Genomic DNA, 8,050 nt, shown 5'->3' with positions numbered 1-8,050 from the left:
GATTTTTCCAAGGATTCATGTGTTGAGTGAATTTCAGACAAATATTTTCATGTGCTATTGTCATTTTTCTCGAAGTTATTCATAATCTTATATGTGTTTCTCAATCTAAATGTTATAAGTCGAATAATATTGCATAACTTGTTTAATCACACTCTGTCTTAACAGTTAAGCATTTGAATGTTTTCTTTTGATATTTAAATTAAAGAATTCTTTATTGCTCTTTGGTTTAGATTTATTTCATGAATAATCCAGGTTAAAGGATTCTTAACTTCCCTTTGATCTCGATTACCCCTTCCTTCCTAATTCATTATCGTGGTCTGAGAACCCTTAATTGCTCTCTCACCCCAAGTGAAACCCTTTCAACCCTTTGTCTCAAACATTTGAAACACACCCTTCTATCTTGCCCTTGGAACATCCCCTTTAGTGAATTAATCCAGATTTGCTTCCTTATTAGTTGACTGCATAGCCCAATGGTCTAAAAGACATCAATTTATCCATCTGTCTAAGTAGATCCCACCACCCAATCTCAAACACAAATCAAACACCCTTAGAACAATCATAGCTAGCCTAAAAACATCTTAACTAAAACAAAGTTAAATTTTAAAGAGAGAGCCCTCTCTGAGCATCAGGAAGGCTAGGTCCTGATCTCCAAAATCGGATTGTGGTTACCTTTGGTTTTTCCTTCTTATTACTTCAAAGGAATTATCAGAGTGATAACATTTATGGAGACCATATTGGGGACTTTGATCCTCAGTCTCATAAAAACTTTAAGGAAACCTAAAATTAAATCTTGAGCCCCTTAAGGTCAGTACCTGAAGTAAGTTTTCAGAAAATTTTATAAAAATAGTTTAAAACTTAAAATTATGGCTCCTAAAAAGATTCACTATACCAGGGCCAACCCAAATCCAAACCCTGCAACTATAGTGGATGACCCAGAGAGGATTTTAAGACAACCTAAAACAATGGAAACTCAAGCTAGTAGTAGCAGGTTAGTTAGATCCAATTCACTCCCTGAGGAGTTGTCAACTTTAGAGGACATCCCTTTCGATTTGTCATTTGAACTCTCGTTATTCAGAAGTGTATCTGAGAATTCAATCCATGAAACAATCTTATATCCTGATTTTGTTCAACTCATTGAATCAAAAAGGGTTATTCATTTAGATTTAGATAAATTAGTTGTTGAGAGTTTTGAAAAATTAGAATCTTGGGCCACTAAATTGATAAGTATTGTAGGTGATTCTTACATTCAACAATCTACTGAACTAGTTGCCCTTACTACCGATGCCCTTGGAGTTTCTTCACAAAATTCAATCATTGTAAATCCACCTTCCTTTACCACATCTTCATCAATTATATCTAGCACAATTCAATCACCCAAACAACTTATTAATCAATCATCTTCATCATCATCTAGTTCACCTCCATCAGTTTCAAGCCCTTCTTCAACCACCACAACTTTACCCCCTAGTCAAATTAGAATCAAAACAATGGCAAATAAATATGCTCCTCTTGCTTTACCTGTTCAACTCCATCCCATGCCTGTAGATTATCATAGTAAGATCTTCTTGTTTGATGCTACCGGTCATTACACTGCCTAACAGTATGTAAACAAGATGTCTGAGTTTTTTGAATTGCATGAAATAGATGAAGCAGATGTCCAGATGAGATTATTTGCCCAAACTTTAACTGGTGATGTCAAGAAATGGTTCAAAGCCTTTCCTGCCAACCATATTGCAGACTTAGAAAATTTTCAAAGGTTATTCATTGACAGATGGGAAAGAAAGAAGAGCCCATTGCAGATACTTTCTGAATATGAAAATATTAGGAGAGGCCCCAACGAGTCAGTTTAGGACTATTGCACTAGGTTTAATAATATCTATAATGCAATTCCAGCCAACATTAAGCCTCCAACTGACCTAGCATTAATTAAGTTCCCTGATGTTTTTTATGCTAACATGTCATACCAACTAAGGGAGAGAAATCTTGAAACACTTGAACAAATGCAGAGTAATGTTGTGAATGTAGAGGCCAACCTGTTAGCTAAGAAAGCACGAATGGGGAATGAAAAGAAAGTTGTATTTAAAGAAGAAGCTTCAGCTTCAGATGGAAAAGTAGATGTCTTAGCTAAAATTTTAGAAAGAATCATGGATAGGTTAGATAACATGGAGGGGAAAAACCAATGGGAGAATCAACAGCAACAACCCCCAATAAGAAACCCAAATTTTAGAAAGAACCCTAATACTGCAAAAAATGCTACAAGAGACCAACAAATTAGGTCCCCCTTCCAAGAAAACTATGTTGAGGATTCACAAAACCAAGAAGCAGAGGATGATACCTAGATTAACTCACTAGAAGCCATAGAGGACGACACTGTTTTCTTACTCAAGAAGAACAAGAGTTATATATGCTTCAGTAGTTATAGTTAGAATTTGGTGAATATTTTGATTTTATGTAGGGATATGAGTCAGCTATATATGAGGTACATAAACAATATAGCTTGAGAAGTAAGAATAATAATGAGACTCCCATTAAAAGATCCATCCAAACCCAGACTAAGTTAATAAAAGAAGCTCCAGTTAACAAAGTATTGCAAATTCTCACTAGGGGAACACCTGAAACTTCAACCCCTAGGATTGCAGATATAACCTCCATTGAAACCCAAACAAAGTCAATTACTGAAAACAAAAAAAACAAAAGAAATCAAGGAAAAACAGTAGAAACACAGACTGGAATGCCTACCACTGAGAAACAGGATAAAGACACTCAAACTGCACACATTAAGGAAGATCTGAATCAAACAAACAAACCTCAGCTCCCTTTCAATATTAAAAATGAAATATTTAAATTGAATACATTAGTTCCTTTGAACGAATTGGTAAAGAATGAATCTTATAGGTCACAAATAACTGAGACTTTGAACATAGGAGAGGGAGAGGATTCTGTTAATTTGAATATGATACTAGATCTTTTGCTGAATGTTTGGAATCCTCTGTTGAATGCGGCTAAAAATGTATAAGTCTTGGAAGGTATACAAAATTTAGAATTTACACTCCCCCCCAGCCTTATTTATTGACTTGTCCTCAAGTTGTTTACATCAAAAAATGAAAATTAATGAAAGTAAATCTACTTCCTTTGCTACAAAATGCTTGATCTTCAAGTCTTCAGTGCTCTTTGGCACAATTCTTGTCATGTGAATAAATGCTTGAGCGTCAAACATAACAAGAAATTGTTAAATTAGTGGCCATTGATGGATGCCACTAGTCAACACGAGTTCTCCCATCTTTGATATGGATGAGAGTCAAGATGCCCCGAACACATCTTTCTAAGTATGAATGAATTTGTTGTTGTCGAATACTTAGACGATCTGACAAACAAGGGACATTGATGTATTCCATTGTTTATCAGCATGATAGCTTTCCCTTAAGGCATGCAAGCTTCAAGGTGTTTTTAGAAAAATATTTAGACTCAAGGACTATGGACTCAATGGTGTATGGAAGCAAGGTTTTATTTGCAAGGGTAGGGAAAAGGAAACTCACAATGAATAAGTAACGTGGAACTAAAAGCTTGTAAATGAGCTTCATTGCTTTGATTGGTGGGTTAGATTTGATGGTAATGTAATGAATTGTATGTGGATAATGAGAAATGGTTAATGACTCTTTCTGGGAAAAGGTGAATTTTGGCATGCAAAATCTCAAATATAGCAAATCTGCTCATTAATTCTAGAATTTCTACTAAAATAGTGGAGTTTGACCAACGTTGACCAGCCACCTGTAGACTTAGAATTAAAAAGTGGATAGGTATTTCACCATCCTTGGACATTTAGGAACAAACCCTAGATCTTCGAATTTTCTAATTTGTCATGCAACATGTCAAACCATTAAGCTATTATAGGAAGTTGCAAGAACTTGTAATTTCCTGGAAATTTCGTTTATGATCATGGACTTGTTATTTAGAATTTCTCACGAAATTAGTATTTTTAAGACCAATTGTGTGCAAAATTAGTTTCCTGAATGATCAGTTGACCATTCTAAATCTGAAAAAAAAAAGAAAAAAAAGAAAAAAAAGAAAAACAAATGGCATAAAGAACGTAAGTGTATTAAAAATGAAATGGCCAATTCCTTGATGATTCTTATGCAAAAATTAATGCCAAATGAAACAGATTAAGGAGAATCAAAAGTGTAATTTTAGTCCAATTCCTGATGTTGATAACAGTCCATTTTTAATAAATATCCATGAAAAATAAATTACCTCTAGTTTGTGTCAGATGGTTCATGGAATGTGCATGGCAAAAAGCTTGGCATTAGAGATTTGTTGTGTCCTGTAGATTAGTACATTACATAAAAGCATACAACAAGAATACAAGCATAGATTTTAATGCCATCTATAATCCTCTAAATGTTCTATAAATGAATCCTCCTAATTTGCTTCCAAGTGATATCATTGAGTTTTGTTCCGTATTATTATCCCTGAAGTCAATAATTTTCTTATCTCTTTCCATTCCCTGTTTATTTGGATAATAATTCAGAATTTTAATTGTTTACAATAGTATGACCAAAAAAACATATTTCAAACCATAGAATTGACAGGTTTGTTCCAACTCTTTCTAGCTGTACTATTTTAATTTGAACAAGGGGAGTACTTGCTTTGCTTATGTTAAAAAAGAAACATATTTCAACCCACATCATTAACAAGTTTGTTCCAGCTCTTCTCAGTTTTACTATTTGAATTTGAACCAAGGGAGTAGTTACTTATGTTGATTGTGTTAATGCATGACAAATTATTCATAATTAGAATTTTACATAAGTCTTGGGTTGAGGTATTATTTGATCACAAAATTATTCTAGTCTCCTTAAAGCTAAACTTCAACTATAATGTCTGTTGAGATAAGCTATTTAGTTTGGTTGTTTTCAAACAATAAAGTGGCATATTAAAACACTTACGCCCAACATATTCTCATGCATGTTGGTAATTTCCTTGTTTCCTTGCACCTAAAATCATGTCTGGTATGATGCCATTACTTTCATTGATGAAAAGAAACTAGCTTTTTGTTTTGACTCTTGAGTAATGATATGAAAAGAAACCGGCTTTTGACTCGAGTAATGATATCTTTGCTACAAAACCTCTGATTTTTACCTTCAGAACTAGAAAACCTTGAGATAGAATTAAACCTTGATATCAAAGGTACTTAAATGATAATCACTTATTATGGATAAACATTTCATTGCACAAAAGCAGTGTATAAGTGTAGAAGGGCCAACTGGTACAACATGAGGAATGTACATAATTCAATCAAGTTAGACTGCCATTTCAAAAGAAATCATATTCTCTGTTTTTGAGTTACTTCAACGAGGAAAACAATGGTCCATAAATTTGAATAAACAAGCTCATAAGCCTTACCTTTTGCCAGATATTTAGATGAGAGTATCGAGTTCCTTGACTTTTCCTTGTAAAGTCAACAAAAAAAATTTAGGCAAGTGTCTCACAAAAATTGAACTCCATTGAATGAAGGGAATAAGGTTGCATACTCGTTGAGCATAAACATTAGAGCCCGGCTCAAGTAAGACCAGGACCTTACCTTCACCATGCTCCAGAAAGTGGCTAGCCTTTCCATAGATCCTAGCATTGCTTATCCCCGTTTTTTCCATTCAAAAACTAGAGTGATTAATATGGATATCTTTTACAACGAAAGATAAACCCCTCCAAGAATTCTCCTCACTTCATTTGCAAGCTCGATAATTTCTTTTTCTGTATGCCCGATATTATCCATGTGTGTAAAAGCAATGCCACGGTGTTAAATCCTAATGAACATTTAGGGGTTCTGGCTTGAAAACATGGTGGTCCTCCCATGACTTTGGGTTTTTCCCATTCGCCCAAATATTCACGTGAACATGAGTATCCTTTGGGATTTCATAGCCCAATTCATTGCAGGACTCGGCAGATAAGTGACGGTACAAGAAAGGTCTCAGTGGATGGAAGTGAATCGTTTCTTTGACCATAGCTTGTAAAGAAACGAGGTGGGGTAGATCAGATTCACATACCATGCAATCCAATCGTACAACGCATTCTAGCTCCTCCTGAAGCTTCTTCATCACTAGCGGATTTCTCAGCATTTCTGCCATTTCCCACCCTATCACTATAGATGTCGAATCTAAGCCACCCAGCAATATATCAAAAAGAGTAGAGAGATAGATGTTGCTAGCCCATGCTTTCTTTATATACTGATGAGAGAAGAAGTGTTTGAGATAAAGGCACAAGCATATGAGGAGCATAATGGAGAGACGAATCACAACAGGGATAAATAGTATAATGGAGTTAAACGACAACCATGGGAGGATTGCTAGACCTTGAATCACATGCAAGTGCTTGTCAAACCTGTCCATCAATTCATAGATAAGACATCTGAACCTGGACGCAGACATGAAGTAGCTCAAGTGAAGGAAATGAGGATTAGTATTGCTGAAGTGATTACGAACAAGGCTGAGTAGGTGGAGGACATTTTTGGAATGGTACCAAATTCAAAGAAAACTGGCGGAGTTATGCTCGTCTTTTTTTAGTAGTCTCGGCAGAGGCCCGTCACTTAACCAAAGCATGGGAAGGGCAACAACAAATCTCTGTTGAGTAAACATGTCAATGTATAGACTCCCAAGAGTAAACGCCTCAACAAATGTACATTAAAGCTGCATTGATTTGATAAAATGCTCCTTTCAATATTAGATTGACCGATTATGTAGGAAACACTGGAGTAGATGGTGGCTCCTTTCCTTTTTCTTAAGATCAAGGTATGCAGATCGAATCTCTATTCTGGTGAAATGGAAGAAAATCTGCATGCAATCACAAAATCATTAATAGCTTCACAAAATCGGGATGTAATCCTCAAATCATCAAATCACTCAAATCGTGCCCCAAAATCTGCATGCTCAAATCGCTTCTCTCGCATTCTCTGCTTCCTTTAAGAACTATTGTATATATTTCGCTTGCCTCTGTTCAATTCAGGAAGCAAGAGCAGCAACAAATGATTCAACTGCTAAGTTTGATTTTGATTCTGATATAATCTCTCTTATCATCCGCCGGGGTCTTTGTTATTAAATGGAAATGTATGTAGCACCAAGTATCTAAATATTTACGAGAGATGCAGAGGAGCAGATGCAGTCATCAAATTAATCCAAAATGAAACTGTGCATTCATCATTGTTCACTTGTTCTGCTCAGTGCTCAAATTGAAGCAGCTAATAGTGTTAACATTGGCAGAGACTACAAAGGCGTTACCTTAAGATCTCTTGATGCAACAACTAGATGTTTCAAATGTTCGTGATGCAAAGAAGTTTTAACACAATTATCAAATCATGAAACTACAAATTTAATTTTGAAATAAAAAATAAAGAATTTCTTAAAAGAAAATGATTTCGATTTCTTGTAATGCTTGTAGTTTTAATGATTTGTGCAAATTCCTAGCAAGAGAGTTTTATATAATTTTGAAAATAAATCAAGAGATTTTCTGATTTTCTCGATCGCTCGAAGCACAGGAAGAGAGCATACTAACCTATTGATTTTCTTGTTTGTTTTTGTGTTTTGTTTGTTTTTTTTTCTTTTGTAGGTTAGCATGGATGAAGTGCCTCTTACCTAAATTTATTCATGAGAAGTGTGGATGTTTATTTTTTAAAGAAAAACAAGACTAAAATCTCTAGTGAGATCTCGTTCTATTTTTCTAATCTATTCTACCTTAACATGATTGAAAGAATTTTTATTTCCTAGGTAAAAGAATGATTCCAGTGAAGCCACCTATGGACTAAGAATTCAAAAATTCTCACATCAAGATTTAAATTTTTTACCTTATGATTTGCAAACATGTGAGTAACCTGTCTTATTCTTGGAGTTGGCACAAGGTTCTTTTGAAACCAGTTTTCAGTATTGTCCTTGCTCTCCAAGAAGTACCTGTTTAACATCTTCAAATTTCTTATCCATAGATGAACTAGTAAGGAACGGGTGGTTTGATAAAAAAATGAATTTAAAATCAAACTAAGTATGAAAAATAAAAAATCTCAACTTGAACA

Source organism: Pinus tabuliformis, chromosome 1_2, assembly GCF_031772625.1.
Source record: "Pinus tabuliformis cultivar Carrire ecotype Pingquan chromosome 1_2, CPIR1, whole genome shotgun sequence".
Taxonomy (NCBI): Eukaryota; Viridiplantae; Streptophyta; class Pinopsida; order Pinales; family Pinaceae; genus Pinus; species Pinus tabuliformis.
This window is presented reverse-complemented; position numbering follows the sequence as displayed.